This window comes from Sminthopsis crassicaudata, chromosome 4 (genome assembly GCF_048593235.1).
Source record: "Sminthopsis crassicaudata isolate SCR6 chromosome 4, ASM4859323v1, whole genome shotgun sequence".
Lineage (NCBI taxonomy): Eukaryota > Metazoa > Chordata > Mammalia > Dasyuromorphia > Dasyuridae > Sminthopsis > Sminthopsis crassicaudata.
In genome coordinates, this window is record NC_133620.1 from 55241499 (window position 1) to 55259323 (window position 17825).

A 17825-nucleotide genomic window follows, 5' to 3' on the forward strand; every position below is an offset into this window, starting at 1 on the left:
CTGAGCTTAATCATAAATAAACATGGACATTCAGTTTTCAAAACATTAACAACATTCAAAACTTTTTCGAAGGAAAACTAGACCTATATAAACTTTAACATTTGCTTCTCAGTCACCCCTGATGAGAGAAATACAAAAAAGATTAACAAATTAGCTATGAAGGCCAAAATGACCAACAAATAATAACAGTTTAAATGTATACAATGAGACAAGTAAAAATAGAAATCTAATGGAATTGATGGTGTTTCTACAGGTGTGGTACATCAGGGACTAAACTTCACAACAACTTGTCTTTAGGTGCATTTTTTGTGGGACCAAATTACAGAATGGAAAGGCATATAAAAGATGAAAGGGGAGGAATAAGATAGAGGAGAGTATATAATGTTAGGCTTTTATTTGATTAGAAGCTAATAAAAGAAAATAGCTGCTCAAGTCTGCCAGGAAGAAGAATAAAGGAGTGGCGATCTATTTTAGTGAAGGAAGGATACCACTGATAAATACTTAAACAGGAAGTTTAAGTTGCAATGGTTATTATACTTAGAGATAATATCCTTAGATATACCAATCATCCTGCTTTAGGAGAAAAGAAATCAGAGCTCTTTGGGAGAACTAGCATCCAGGGTATTGGTAAGGCATAAACCCAGGTCAGAGATTTTCAAGAAAATAGGGAGTGGGGAATTAGTAAGGAGAGGTCAAAGGTAAAACTGAGAGTACCTGGACAAGCTTAAAAGATATGCAGTCACAAATGGCCTGTAATCTACACCACTGGAGGGAATGTTTATATTGATGAGGTCATGGAATCATTTGCATATTTAAATTATTTTTACACAAATTACTTTCAATCACTAAGAAGCAAAATATTCCTGTGTGACTCTTAAAATCCAGACACTTAAAGCAGGGTAGGATAAGTCTAACAAAGATAATTTTATTCAAACCTTATGAACAATTACTATTGAGTCAAAAATTTTTAAATAAACTCTGTTATCATGTTGAAAAATATTTATTCATTATAACCAGAGATGCACAGATGGTTCAAATTGAGAAAAACTGAAAGCAAATGACAGATTCAAGCTGCCCCCTCTCCCTCCAGAAAAGAAAAAGGAGGGGGGGGGGGGGAAACCTAGGTAGAATACACCATTTTTGCTAAAACCCTGCAACCATAAACATCAAAGGTACATTTTTTTTTTTTAATATTATAGGAAGTATTTGTGGGGAAAAGCTAACAACATTGCAAGGAGAAAATGCTTATACTTTGGCAGTAAATACAAGTCAGCAAGCATTTATTAAGGTACTATTCCCAGCACTGGGCATATAGGGAACTCACAGATGATGCGGTGACAACATGTACCCAACCAGATACAGAGTACAGAGCAAAGGCACAACTATTATAGACTGGAAAAGGCTTCACGTAGAAAGGAGGATGTTAGCTGAGACCTCAAGGAAGGCAAAGAACCCAGAAGAGTGAGCCTTCCATGCAAGAATCGGAATGGTTCAGACAACAAAGAGCCAGAAGGCCAGTGTCACTGGACTGAAAGGGTGAGGAGGGAAGTAAAATATAAGAGGACCAGAAAGTTAGGAGTGGGCTGGGTTATAAAGAAAAACATGGCTCTTTGTGTGATTCTAGAATGATGAATAACTAACATTTACATAGCACCTACTATGTGAGAGGCACTGTACAAAATGCTTTGCAAATATCATCTCATTTGATCCTTATAATAACTCTTGAGAGGTAGCTGCTCTTATCCCCATTTTACATTTGAGGAAACTAAGCAGACTATGTGACTTGCCCAAGTCTCACAATTATATTTGAACTTAGGTCTTCCTGACTCCAGACATACCTGACGCTCTACCCACTTACATCACCTAGCTGCCAAGGTAATCAGAAGCCTTCAGAGTTTATTGAACCAGGGGGATGAGTGGGGAGAGACTTGGGCAAATAGACCAACCTGTTGTAGTAGCCCAGGTATGAGTTGATGAGGGCCTACACCTGGGCTTTGGCAGTGTCAGGAGAGAAGACTATATGTGATTTATATTGTGAAGGTAGAATCAAAAGGACGTGGCAACAGATTAGATGCAGCGGGTGAGAGTGAGAAGTCTAAAGTGAAATTTAGATTGTGAGCCTGAGTGTCTGAAAGCATGGTGGGGGAGGGAGGGTAGGAAAAAGAGACGTTTTGGAGTGAAAGATGTCTTCAGTTTTGGTCTTTAATGAGTTTTATATCTATATAATGTCCAATTCAACATATGAGCTGTTCAAGATCTCATGAGACTATATATCAACATAGAGATTAGCTTTGGGTAAGTAGATTTGAGAATTGTTAGCTACTGATGACACAGGAAACAAAGTTCTTGCCACCAGAGTCCTTAGCAGTATCAAATGGCTTGGCATCAGAAGCCATTGGTTTTCTCATTGGAAATAACATTAAAGAAAAAATACTAATATCTGCTCTGTCACTGCACTGTATTCTATGGGACCTTTCCATTTGACTTGTATCTGAAGTCTTCCAAATGCAAAAGTATGAGCTCTCTGACAAATAGGATTATTTTATATTCCTGTTTGTATCCCCAGTGCTATCATAGTGCCTTTCACATGATAAGTTTATCAATAAGGTGTTTTGTTTTGTTTTGTTTTTGGACTTCTGGAGGAGAATCCAAGATGGCAGAGAAAACACTCAGCTATCCTATCTCAACACTCCCCTCCACACAACTTTAAAATAAGGCACAGTGGAAAGAGCACCAGCCCTGAAGTCAGAAGGACTTAAGTTCAAATATGCCCTCAGACACTTAACAGTCCCTAGCAGTGTGACTCTGGACAGGTCACTTAACCCCAATTGCCTCAGCAAAAAAGTAAAATAAAATAATGCCTCAACTTAAAATCTGGAGTGGCAGAACCAAGATAAGTTTGGGCTGAGACATTCTTCTAGCCCAAGACCACTTAGAAAGTTGGAAGGAGAGGTCCGTGACATGGGGGTTGGAACCTATGTATAAAATCTATGTGGTTGTAACACCAGTAGTGGAACTAGGTAGCAGGTAGGACTAACCAGAAGAAGTAAAGAAATATGAAAACAGATCAGAAAGAGATTGGAGAAGACAATTGGGCTAGAAGTAGACTCTTATTTGGCAGTTTCATTGCCTGTGCCTACATTCTGGGTCACAGTTAAAAGCAGAGAGAAGTACTTCTGTCATGAGGGAGCCAGGGCTCAGAGAACCCGTATCACTTCTGCTCCTAAGCTCCTGAGGAACAATATTAATTGTTGTCCTAAAATATCAGGGATCCTTCCTGAGAAAGGACTATAGTATAGACCAAGAATAGTGATCCCACTTTTCCTTAAATCATATCACCTTGGAAGTACCTAAAATTTCCAACTTTTAAAATTATATAAGAATTTTGACCTTAGGAGAGCAAAAAAAGACTTAAAGCTTGGGACAGATCTTCCCACTCCTATGCCAAGAATAAGAGCTCAACTTTAACATAAATTCAAAGTCAAGAAATAGACTGGAAAAATGAACAAAGAACAAAATAAAAAAGAACTTAACCATTAAAATCTTTGTGATGACAGTGAAGATCAAGTTATAAACTCAGAAGACGAACATGAAGTCAAAACATCTGTAAACAAAACCTTAAAGAAATTTGTGAATGGACATAGAGACAGCAAGAATTCCTCGAAGACCTTTAAAATGATTTTTAAAACCAAATAAGAGTGGTAAAGGATTAGGTAAAGAAATAGACACAAAAGAAGACAATTATGAAAAGACAGTAGATTGATAAAAGAAGCAAAAAAAAAAAAAAAATACTTGGGGGAAAAACAAAAAACAAAAAAATCTTAAAAAACAGAATTGGCCAAATGGAAGAAGTACAAAAATTTCATTAGTTAGAAAATAACTCCTTAAAAAAGCAGTCTTGGCCAAGTGGAAAAAGAGTTATAAAAGTTTCCTGAAGAAAATAATTTCTTAAGAATTAAAATTGGGCGAGTGAAAGTTGATAAAACTGTGAGACATTAAGAAATAATAAAACAAAGTCAAAGTAATGAAAAAAAAAAAACAAAGAAAATGTGAAATATACCTTTAGAAAAACTACTGACATGAAAAATAGAGCAGGGGAAAGGTAATTTAAAGATTATTGGATATCTTGAAAGCCATGATCAAAGAGAGAGCTTAAACATATTTCAAAAAATTATAAGGGAATAGCTCCAGTATCCAGAACACAAATAAAATAGAAATTTAAAGAATCTACCAATTACCTTCTGAAAGAGATCCAAAAATAGAAATGCCCAAGAATATCACAGCCAAATTCTTTCAAATTTCTTTCAAAGAGAAAAGACTTTTAAGCAGCCAAAAAGAAACCCTTCATATATGGAGCCACAGTAGGATCATAGAAGATTTAGCAGCTGTCACATTAAAGGAGCATGGGACTTCAAATGTGTTATTCTAGAATGCAAAAGATCTGGGATTACAAGCAAGAATACTCTACCCAGCAAAACGGAGTATAATCCTTCAAAGGGGAAAAAAAATCATTTAATGAAATGGTAGACTTTCAGGCATTAAAAACTATTTTTCTACTGATAATACATTTGGCTGATAATACATGTAATTTATAAGAACTGCATCATTATTAGCGCAGTTAAAAAGGATTTTACCATAGAGAGTTCAGGAGTGATTCATTTTGGGAGGATGATAACATGGAATTTAAAAGAGTTGGGTATTGTTTCTTTTCTTTTCTTTTTTCTTTTTTTTTTTTTTTTTTTTTTTTTTTTTAATAAAATGAATGTAGTCAAAATTAGAAGGGAAAAAAAAACTGGGGCTGGGGTCTGAGTGGGATTTTTATAGCAAATTTCTCAACTATATTAGGATACAGAACCACATGTATATAGAAATAAGAGCCTTTCCCCAGTGAATAAATTGTCAGAGGATATGAACAGATCATTTTCAGAAGAAGAAATCAAAGCTATGAAAAGTCACATTTTAAAAATGCTCTAAATCTCTAGGAATTAGAAATTGTGAATTATCAATGTATTGCTATACCTAACTGCCAAGGGAATACTTCAAAGAGCAAGACAAAATATAGCAAAAATTAATTTGTAGAAAGAAAAAGATGAAAATCTCCAGGGAAATTGAGGGAGGGAGGGTCATAGCACTTACAGATATATAGTTTTGCTATAAAGTAATAATCATCTAGGAGGAAGAGTCAGAAACAATTAAATTCAATAAACCTCAGAGCATAAATTACTTGAGAAAACTACTTCAATGATAAGAACTGCTGGGAAAATTGGAAAACAATTTGACAAAATTAGATATGGTTTTAGAGCTTGCGTCATATCCACAATCAGCTCAAAATACACCTGAATATTAAAGGTTACCAAAAAAAAAAAAAATTAAAAGAGAACCAGAGCAGACCCCTTTCACATCTATGATGGGAAATGATTACTAAAGATAAAATTCATGATTTTGTTCATATTAAATTGAAAAATACATATGCAAAATCAGTACAATGAACATAAAAATTAAGGGGTTTTTATATCAGCTATTTCTAATAAGGTTTGATATCTACCTATAGGAATCTCAGATTCAGTTGATGTATTTTCCTGAATTGCTTTTTTCTTTTTAATTTTTATTATAAGACAGAGTTTGATGGGCAAGGAAGCTGTATTTGGAAATGAACATGAAGTAGCATTTAAATTTTCTCAAAAAAAAATTTAAGAGAGGAAACATTATAAAGAATATTGCTACCATCTTCTGGATCAGTTTACCATCTCTGACTTGGCAGACCAAAATTTCCTTTTCTGACTATCCTTCTCTAATATGTATTATATTCCCTGTTAGTAGGCAAGCTTCTTGAGGCAAAGTTTGTTATTTTTTCACTTTTGTATTTATGTCTTTCAGTGTTTGCTCAAAAGAAGTCCTTAATACTTTTGCTCATTCTCTTGCTTTGCATTCTCTTGTACTCTCTCTCCATAAATAGATATATGTATATAATTGAGATAGTGTCATTTTTTTCTTTATATTTGTCTAACTCAGCCATGAAGAGTAATTATCTCTCCATTTAAGTCTTTTCTTCAAGGAGTGTTTTAAATTTTATCAGTGTAGGTCTTGATTGTAATTTGGTTGACTTCCCCATGTTTTTCTTTCATTTTTTTCTTAAATTTTCTTTTTTATTATAGTATTTATTTTTCCAAATATATGCAAAGACAGTTTTCAACATTCATTTTTATAAGACTTTGTGTTCTTTTGATGTCTCATTGAGTCATTCACTTCCATTTGTTCAGCTCTAATTTTTAATGAATTATTTTCTTCAGTTAGCTTGTTTACCTCCTTTTGCATTTGGTCAATTGTACTTTCAAAGAAGTAGTTTTGTTCAATGGATTTTTCTGTTTCCATTTAGCCAATTCTATTTTTTTTTAAGGAATTGTTTACTTCAGGTATATCTTTTTTTAGCATTTCACCAAATTTATTTTTTGAAGGAGTTGTTTTCTTCAGTTTCTGTTGGCTTTTCCTCCAAAACTTTCATAGTTCTCCTGCATAACTCTCATTTCTTTTCCCTATTTTTCTTTTTTTTTAAATTCCTTTTTGAATTCTTCTAAGAGAGCCTTTTGAGTTGGAGACCACCAGTTCACATTCCTCTGAGACTTCACCTGAAGGCATTTTGCCTTTGCTATGCTCTTCTGGGTTTGTGTTCTGATCTTTCCAATCTCCAGAGTAGCTTTCTGTGAGTTAGAACATTTTTTGCTTTTTTGCTCATTTAAAAATTTTGAGCTCTGCTTTGAAGGTACTAGGGAGGTTGTCCCAAGATCCCACTGCAGGGAGGGGGAACAAGAATTTCTCACTGAAGACGCTGGGGCTGATGGTGCTGCAGGCTTTCCCTCTACACTGGATGGGCCTGGCCAAGACCTGCCTTTTATGCTGTGATTTGGAGGCTCATAATTTGTCTTCTGTAGTTGCATTGGAGGTCTCATAGCTGGGTCTGCCAATCCACTGTCTTTCTGAACCAGGACAGAGTAGTCAGTGCTCCTGTATTTTGGCTGAAAAGTTCTGCTAGATTTCTCCCTTCATTCTGTGCCTGCACTGGGCTGCATTCCCTTATCCAATTGAGACAGACCTTTTCTGAAGTCCTTCCAAGATATCTTAAGCTGGAAAATTATTACTTTTCTAATGATTGTAGGTTCTTTCATTCTAAAATCTGTTTAGGCGCTTGATCTAGCATTGATTCTAAGGGATGGGAAGAGCTCCAGGAATGCCCTGTCTGCTTTCTATCTTGGCTACTCCTCCCCTCTCTCCCAAAAATGTTTTATGAATTTTGTGAATGGGAATTTCTTTTGTAATTTCATCCTGCTAGATTTTACTTTTATTGCTACATAAAAGAGATGTTGATTTTTGTGGATCTCAGTATTCTCTAAATTGTAAAATCTGATTGCCTTTCCTCAGTCCATATATATCCCTCAGGACCTCTGAGTAATATTCTACATTGTTGAATACCTTCATCTCTTGGGTGTCTATTCTTTTGTTTGTTTTGGTTTTCTTTTGTTTTGACTAACACTGCTCTCTTGATTTTCCTTCATCTATTTCTTATTGATCTTTGCTGAAACATCCATATCACATTTATATAACTGGAAATATGTCTTAAAGGTCTATCCTGGGTTTTCAGCACTCTCCTTCCACCCCCATTTTTTTTTCTCCTCTGGGTTTAATTATGAGCCACCATTCCAAAGCAACATTCATCCCAGAACTCTTTGTGGAGCTAAAATTCTATATCAGCAGCTGGCTGTTGAATCTTCTCACTTGGCCAAAGCATGATCAAAACAGAATTCATTTTTATTTTCTCCTAAACCCACCCTTCCTAAAACCTTTGCTAATTCAGGAAAGAACCTATTTGTATAAAAAATGTTTATGGCAATTCTTTTTTTGTAATGGCAAAGAATTGGAAATTAAGGGGAGGCTCATCAATTGGGGCATGAACGAGTTGTGATATATGATTGTAATGGAATATTCTTGTGCTATAAGAAATGATGAGTAGACTGATTTCACAAAAATCTGGAAAAACATACGAAGTGGTATAAAGTGAAGTGAGCATTACCAGGAGAACATTGTACAGAGGAACAATAAGATTGTATGATGATCACCTGTGAATGATTTAGCTATTCTCAGCAGTATAATAATCTAAGACAATTCCAAATGCTATCCACCTCTGATGAAAAATCTGATGGAGAATGAATGCAGATTAAAGCATACATTTCTCACTTTCTGTAATTTTTTTCCCCTTTGGGTCTTTGTCTTCTTTCACAACATCATTAATATGATTATTTATTTTGCATGATTGAACATGTATAACCTATATCAAATTGCTTATTGCCTCAGGGAAGCAGAAAGTGAGACTAGAAAGGAGAAAATTTGGAGCTCAACATTAAAAAAAATTAATGTTAAAATTGTCTTTTATATGTAATTGGAGAAAAAAAATAAAACATTATTAAAAAAAAAAAAACACTTCCCTATTTTTGTCAATCATTACCATCATTCTTTGGGTCTTTCAGGTTTTCGACCCTTTTGAGTTGGTCAGTTAACAAGCTTTTATCAAGCCCCAGCTTCAGTCTTTGGACTGGTTTACACTATGATCACGCTCCTTGGAAACTGAAACTTTGAGATTATATCCACTTTGGTACTAAAACTTTTTCCGTGCCCTCTTCCCCTCTCATTGGAGGGCTGGAAGGCAGAGCAAAGAACTCCTCCCACAGGCTCCCAGGCCCAGAGCTCTTCATTTCCTACTTTCTGTAATCCCTGGACTGGGCAGAATCTATCTTTTTTTTTTCTTATTTATATTCCCAGTTATTATCACAGTAACTGGCACATAGCAGGTATAGTCAACAACTGTTTTTAATCACTAAGCTCCAGGAATACAAAAAAGGGCCCTCCAAAACACACACATTCTCTTCTTTGGAGGCTCTCCTGGTTTAGTGGGTTTTGTATAAACAATTGCATGTATCCAGAGGATACATGAGTTGTGAACCCTTGTGTCCTGTGGGGAGGCCAGCTGAGAGGCCAGAATTGCAGAGGATATGGTAGGGACTGAGGCATCAGATGATTGGAAAGGTAGCAAGGAGCCAACTCAGAGCACTTTAAGAGCAGAACAAAGGGAAAGGGGGCCTTCCAGACCCGCATCTAAGTCCTTCCCATCCATCATTTCTCACTTGCATAACTACTACCCCAGTCTCAGCTGCACTTTTAGAATAAAAATGCCTCCTAAGTTGTCTCCTTTTTCAATACTCTCCTCTCTTTAGTTCACCATCCATGCAGCTGTCGGAGTGATATTCTTAAAACAGGCCTGATCATGTGACATCCATTATTTCTAGAATTAAATAGACTCTTCTGTTTAGCATGTAGAGTCCTTCACTCAGGACTTCAGTCAGTCCATCCAAGTCCAACCCACCTTTCCAGAATACTGTTTATACATTATTTCCTGTGTGGTTTATCCTAACTGGTCTTCTTTCAGATTTTCATACATAACACTCCTCCTGTCTTTCATCTCCATATTTTTGTGTGAGCTGCTCCCCATACCTGGACCATTTTCCCTCCCTCTCTCCCTCCCTTTTGCTTATAGAATACCAATTCTCCAAAGCTCAGTTCTGTTACCACTTTCTACACAAAGATTTTTCTAGGCCCCTTCAGTACTGAAGCTTTCTACTCCCCCCCCCCAAAAAAAATCACCACATATGTGTTTTCTGTCATTACACATGTACATATCTCTCTTCCTAAAATTGAGGGCATGGATTTATTTCATCTTCATGTACTATAGCACAGAGTACATAGCACAGCTTCTGGTACATGATAGGTAATAAAAACATAATTAAATGCTTGGTGGTTGACAGTGAGCAGATAGAACTTATGCAGTGTAAATGGAAGGTAATCTTAGTGTGAAGACTGAGGAGGTGGAGAGAGAGGGTAAGGATAGAAAAGGAGAGATGGGGAGAGTGTTAAGAGACTAGAAAAACTGCCTGCAGAAGTTATGATTAGAGCTGAATCAGGAGGCAGAACTGAGAAAAAGCATTGCAGTTGTATGAAACTGCCAGTCAATAAGATGGAGTGTCCTGTTAGCAAGAAAGACAGTATAACCTTCCTATACAACACATAGAGAGGAATACAGTATGAAAAAACTAGAAAGGTATGCAGGAATGTAGTTGTGAAGGCCTTTTAATATCAAACAGCATTTTCCATTTGATCCCAAGAGTTTATTGAGGTAGGGGGAAGGGAGCCATAGTAGAGTGCTCATACCTGTCCTTTAGGAACATCATTTTGGCATCTGAGGACAAGTTAGAGGTAGGAGAGGCATAAGAAAAGAAAGAAACCAACCAGAAAGCTATTGCTGCTAAATAAAGAATTTCTATCTCCATGGGAGGTGATGTGGGCAAGTATCAGAGTGGTACTCTTATGAAGGGAAAAAAGGGATTTACACAGAAACTTCTGATGATAGAAAAATTAGAGGGGGAAACTTATATACCTTTCACCATTTAAAATAGTAAATACATTCTGAAATAAAGCTTAGCAATAATTACAAAAGGTAAAATAGCTTTGAATTCATGAAACTGAAAAACTTCTGAACAAACAAAATTAATGCATCTAGTTTATGAAGAGAAAGTTGAATGGGAAAAAAATCTTTACATCATATTTTCCTAATAAAGGTTTTGTATTCAAATTATATAAACATCTAATATGTAAACAAAACCAAGTCATTCCCCAAAAGATGTGTTCAAAGGATATGAACAAACAGTTCTGTAAAAATTGCAAGTTGTTAATAGCCAAATGAAAAAAAGTGCTATAAATCACTAATACTAAGAGAAACGCAATCCAAATAACCCTAAAGTTTTACCACACATTCAGCAAGTTGGCAAAGAAAGATAGGAACAATCTATTAAGAACTATGTCTAAGTGAAGGGACAGGTCAATTCTCTGAGAGCCTCCACAGCTGTGGATCATAACATTTGAAGGAGTTCCTAAGCAGCTTTTACTGATACAGGTGTTGCGGGCTGGGAATGAAATAAATTGGAGGCACAGCGAGGAGCAGAGAGGTCAGAGAATGCAACTGCCTCTCAGTCTGCTTGTATCATCGTCATCATCCTCTCATGTGAAGAGATCCATTCTACAGATCTGAGTTAGATCTCCAGCAGCCACTGATAGATAGCTCCTGTATCACAGCAACAATCTATGTCAGAGAGATTGTTGGAGGAAAGGCAGCCTAGTTTCCATTGGGAGTGGAGCTATGAACCAGTATAGTCATTTTGAAAAGCAATTTTAGAATTATGGAAAAACAAAAGTGAGTAAAATATCCATGTCCCTTGACCCAGAGATTCCAATGCTAGGCATAGCAATCTATCTCCAAGGTTATTGCTTAGTAGAAATCCCATACTACTCTCAAATAGCAGAATTTTTGGCAGTAATAAAAAATTGGAAACAAAAGTAAATGTCTACTAATTGGGAAGTGGCTAAAAAATTATGGTAGTCAAATATGATGCTATGTTGAACAAAGTGATAAATTTGGTGCATATAGAGAAACATGGTAAGACTTAAATGAACTTATTGCTACTATGTGAAATAAGTAAAACTAAGAAAATATACAATGACTATAATGATGTAAATCGAAAGAATAACCACTATAAAAATTATAATTTGGTATTGTGTAACTGCAAAGAACAAGCACAGACCCAAAGAGATTTGACACCTTTCCATATTCCCTATCATATATAGTAGGTCAGTGAGTGAAAATACTGCATCTGTTTGAAATGTATTGATTGACTTTGCTGATTTTTTTCCCTTATCATTTTAAATTTAAGAAATATTCTTTATTATTTGTGGTGGTTCTCTGGGAAGAAACCAAGGAGAAATTTATATAGCATAAAAAATTATCAATAAAATTTTCTTTTTAAAAAAAGAAACAATGACTATTGCATTTAGAGAAGCATGGAAAAATTTACATGAACTAATACAAAGTAAAACAAGCTAAACTAAGATAATGTATGAATATCATAATAATGTAAATGGCAAAAAAAAATGTTGTGTAATTATAATCCCCAAGCTTATCTCATAAAAAGAACTGAGGAAATTTATCCCTTTTCCTTCTTTGAGATGAAGGACTATGGGAGTGGAGCAATGTGTATATTGTCAATCACATTTAATATGTTAGATAGTTTTGCTGAAATGATTTTTTTTAATCAAAGATGGTTTGATGGTTGATCAAATAGGAAAGAAGTGAAAAAATTTATTCAGAAAAAAAATATGAAAAATCAATTTTAAAGTTTTAATTAAATTCTACTTAGTTCATCTTAGGCAGTTTGCTATTTAAACTCTCAGTTCTTGTTCAAAATATTTTTTCATTACATTAAAGTTACCCAGAATCCATCATTTTATTTCAACTATTTAACTTTTGTCTTTTTAAAGACAATATTCTTGATTTTGTGTCAGTGATAAACCAACAATTAGGAAGAAACTGAGTAGTACTCACAAAGAAGGGATAAAAACCAACAAGAATTGTGTTTTTTTATATGTACTGCCAACCCATTAATAGTCATAATACTATAGCAGCAACATTTGGTGTGTCTACTACATGCAAGGAATTATGCTAAGTTCTGGGAAATTAAAAATGAATTTAAAAATTCTTTAAAAATTCCATTTAGAGTACTAAGCCTAATAGTTAAAGGGGGAGACAAGATAGGTATAGAAATAATTTTGCTTTAAATCGGAATATATCACTACTTATGGAATATAGAAATAAAAATCACTGGAAAAGAACTCATACTTGGAACATTTTACAAATTTCACAGTCTATATTCATACAACAAGCCTATAAATTTGGTGCAGAAGATCTTAATTTTACAGTTAAAGAAATAGGCCTTAAAACAAGTTAAGTAACTCATCAATGTCACACACTAATAAATCCAGTGTTCTCCTTTCATTTCTTTTCTTTAGAATTTTTTTTTTAACTGAAGCAAAGAGGCAGGAGAAATTATTTAAGTCATAATGAATAAAATGTAAAAAGCATGAGACAAGAACAGGTGAGCATTCTAGTTGAACAGAATAAAATACACAAAAGAAATGTGTGAGTAGGAGCTATGTGCTGCCTATAACTATAAGATTGGCATAATTGGGATTGTAGTATATTTGTGAAGAAGTATCATTTTATTTAGAATATTTTAGAGTAATTCACACTTAATAGTGACGAACAAAGATGTACAATAAAGCCACATTAGTGACTTTTTATTTTAATTTTACCAATTTCATGAAACAGATAAATATGAAATTTTATAATATTGGTATCTATATATTATGCAGTTTTAAAATAGAATGAATTTCATTTTTTGTTCTCTTCATATCTAGCACCATCTAATTATTTTCTTGAAGAAAGTATTCATGATTTATAAATGCAAAGCTTTTATAGTGCACAAGTCTTTTTTGCCTCTCCCATTCCTTATTCCTGGCCATAATTTTCCAACATATTTTTCTACATCTTATTCCCACTAGCTCCCTTTTGCATTGAAGTTTCTGAATATCAAAATGTGTGTGATGTAACGTGTTATCAGGTTCTTCACAGAATTTTCTGAACTTCATCTCTACAACAAATATTTCTACATAAACTACCATTGTTTTCATGCTTAACTTTTTGCAAGGACTTATTATGAATACTTCAATAAGAGACAACCAAAAGCTCCAAACAATGATATATCTTATTATCTTTAGAGGGGTCAGAAAAACCATTTCTGCCAGCTCCTTTCTTTGCCTCTACAAGGAATACCTGTGAATTATCCATCCTTTTGGGTGCAAATTATTGCAGTGGTCAGATTTTGTTTGTAGTAAGCAAATGTCCAGACTGAGAACATTTTGTTCCTCTGCTGGTATCAATCGATCCACAGGCTGTTGAAAAAACATTTCATGGACCAAGTTAAAAAGTTTACAAGTAGAGACAGCTAGATGGTGTAGTGGCTAGAGCACAGACCCTGGAGTCTGGAGGAGCTGAGTTCAAATCTGAACTCAGAGGCCAAGTTAACATGTACTAGATGTGTGACACTGGGCAAGTCACATAACCCCAATTGCCTTGTCTTCTCTCCTTGCCCCCCCAAAAAAAGTTTACAAGAAGTGTAACAACTGCATAGTCTTTAGTACCCTTAATATTCTTTTCTAAAGATGCAACATAGAAACAAAGACCTTTTATATTTTTCTTTGTTTCATGATTTCCATAGCCAAAAAAATTCAACATATGGAAGAAATTCTGGTGATAAAAATTAAATTGCTTAGTTAGGCTGAATCTCATAAAAGTAGGCATTGTCAGGTCTTTCACTAGTACCAAACTTTCTAGCCTAGAAAACCTGCCAGATATGGCATGTAGCCTTTAAAATCCTAGGTCACCTCCAGAGCCTAATGAAACATTACAGTGGTAGTTTGTAGTGGATCTGTCTCTAATAAGAAAATTAGTGTCTGTATTGTTACATAGGATTGTTTTATATTTACTGCTAAATTTAAATTTCCTCTGTGAAAGAAGGCCAGAAAAGTTGCTAGAGAAAACTATCTTGTTATTTAGGATAAAATAAATCTTATAAACAAAAATTATATTCATCAGGTATAATTTCAAGAAGGAAATAGTTGCTTTTTATCCTTCAGCACATAGTATAAGTATGTATTTCAAATGTGTAATGAAGATGTGGTTTTGGCCTTGCCTGAAAGGTGGCCCTTACCTGAACTGACTACATGAAGCAATGAATCCAGCAATGGACACTTTCATCACTTTAAAATGACCAGCATTCAAATTGGTAATAAAATCACACACAAGGACTTTTGAACTAGTCCCAAGAATGGGAGGTAATTTTGAGTAGATTTTGTTTAAATTGGTAACAAATTATTAATTCCTTTAAAAAATTTTTGAATCAGTGTCCTAGAACTTTTAAAATCAATCCATCTGATATACCTTCTAAAATCACCAGTATTATATAATAGACCCTGATGGCTCTAAGGGAAAATCATGAATCATCAAAGAAAAGATATTTTCAGCCAACTATATTGAATGAATGAGTGAATAACAATTTTTTCTCCCAAAGCTCCTATATTGGATTTTAGCTGCTCATGGAAAAATTCTGTTAGGGCTTAAAATCTAGGCCAATGGGAAAGCTTGGTGTACCAGATAACCTAGAGGCATAGAAGATGGTGAGACTGGTGGCCCTTAAGGCACAGTGGTAGAGCAGATGGTAGAGTCTTCGATCTTATCCCCTACTAATCAGAGTGGTGTGAGAGACTGTGTCCACCTAAAGCGAAGGAGCAGGAGCAAGACCCATGACAAGTAGAAAAAGGGGAGTGAGCCCAAGGATATGAGTGGATCTTGAGCTTCATTTTTCCCCACCATGTTGTAGGAATGAAGGTTTGGCATCACACTGAGAGAAGGGGAAGGGCGAATTGTCAGGAAAGTTATAAGTAAAGGGAGAAAACTAGTGGAATCTGGACAGGAATAGACTGGAATGTGGGAAAGAGTATTTTATAGCTGACATGACCAGGCTTCTACTCCTCCCCTCTCCCCTAAATCTAGTTAAGTAGTAAGAATTATTTTAGAATAATTTTTCAAAATGCAAGTTTAAACATAAAAGGGTTTGTGGTTAACTTTATCTTCAATAAAATGCTTGCTTTTATACATGCTCTCCTTCATATCTAAAAAGCACTTGCTCTTGACTTCCATCTCTTAGAATCCCTAGCTTTCTTTAAGGTTCAATTTACAGGCTCTGTAGCAGGATTATTTAAACTTTTTCTTCTCGTGACCCCTTTTTGCCCAAGAAATTTTTATGTGGCCTTGGGTACATAGGCATGTAAAATAGGTATACAAATCAATATTTACTGATAATAAATCATAATTTCATGACCCCTACATTCAGTTATGTAACTCCATATGGCATCACTAACCACAGTTTTAAGAAGTTGAGCTACATAAAAAAATTTTTCCTGATTCACTAGTTGTTAGTGTTCTTTTACTCTTTGAATTATTCTGTGTACACTAAATGTGATTATCCTTCCAATAGAATTTAAGGTTCTACAGGATAGGCACTGATTTTCATTTTGACTTAGAATCCCTACTATAGTTTAGCATAGGTGAATGTCTTTCATACAGGAGGCCTTTAATGAATGCTTATTAGATTGGATGACACTGGATACTCTACCTCATTCTACAACCATTCCAAAAGGAAAGGAAGTATGGAATGATGGAAAAATTATCAGACCATGCATCTCTCAAGAGCCTAGCTTTTTGGTCCTGGCTCTGTTAATCATTCTCTGGACTCACAGACAAACTATGGCTTCCTGTTTTCTCATCTGTAGATGATCTCTAAGTCTTCTTCCACTTGTGAAAGTCTAGTTTTCAAATAAGTAATTTCAGTGTTTATTGTTGAGTCTATTTCATGGAATGTAAGGCAGGATTTTTACTGAGCAAAGGTGGCAGAATAAGTATATCAGAGATATATTCAATGAATTGTTCAGGACACACATCAATTAGATAGATTTGTTATCCACATTATCTGCAAACTAAAGACACCCATTTTTTTCAACTAATTCAGTCTATGAGTTTTCCTTATGTTGATAGAATATCTTTAGAGTTGGTCTTACATATGTCTCTAATTCCAAGTTTCTTAAACTGTGAGTCATGACCCCATATGGAGCCACGTGATTGAATGGGGGTGTCATGAAATTATGATTTATAGTCAGTAAATATTTTATTTATATACCTGTTTTTATATACCTGGGGTCATGTAAAAGTTTCTCAAGTGAAAAGGGGTCATAGGTGGAAAAAGTTCAAGAAGCCCTGGTCTAGTTTGTAAGGAAGTTAATTTTCTTAATCTTCATTTCTTAAAAACCCAAATCTTATATTTAGTGCTTGTCCCAACTTCTTTTTATAATGGTTTACAGAAGTGAATATAATATACCATATAATATACCAAATACACCAAATATAAAATTTTTATTTTTAATTTAATATATTTATTTGGAGAACTAACTTTGGCTAACTTAGAGTCAGGAAGACTTGATATCCATTGACTATGTGATCATAGACAGGTCAGACTTCTAAGTACTTCTAGGCAAAAGGGCTTTCTCTTATTATATTACAGATAGAGTACCTATTTGTCTCAAAGAAAAAAAGCCACACCAAGATTTCCCAATGCTGATGAAATCAGAGGTCCAGATATCCGGACCAAAATCAGAAAAGCTTTTTTGGTCTGACTTTGATTTGTGTGTCCTGTCTGATAAATGTTAGGTGTGACTAAGTTAATAAGATTAATTTTTAATGTGGCTTATGGAAGTCACATTGGTTGCTGGGTTGTACCTCATTTTTGTCTAAAAATTTTCACCATCAACTTGCATATTTAAGGTTTGGTAGGGTATTTCTTTGATGTAAATGGGTATTTTGACCATTGTGTCATTGTAATTCTGATTGTTTAACTTGAAATGGTATCTTTGGGCAACATGCTTTTGTATATTTCTTTATATAAAATTTGGAAGATAGTTTTGTATGGTAGCTCCTCAATATACATATACCATTTGTTTTAGGATTAACTTAGTAAAATTCAGGGACATCAAGCTGCGTAATTACCTTCAGAAAAGAAATGGGAGAGATAATATTGTGCAAAGGCTATATTAAACTACTCTGTTAAGCTTATTATCCTTGGTAGAGGAACCACGTCTTCTGATTTTGTTTCCCCAATTGTAGCTTATATAGAGTAGTCTTCTTATTAATATTTTTTGAGAATGTTGACTTCTGGTTACTCTAGATATTGTAATATTGTGATCTTTTTCCATATTCACTTTATTAAAGTAAATTCTATTCT

General features: G+C 34.6%; 1 protein-coding gene across 6 annotated transcripts in view; it reads left to right on the top strand.

Moving 5' to 3' along the window:
• Positions 1–17825, top strand: part of POU2F1 (POU class 2 homeobox 1) — a 232011-nt gene that overhangs the window by 154044 nt on the left and 60142 nt on the right. The gene's annotated exons all lie outside the window — the stretch shown is intronic.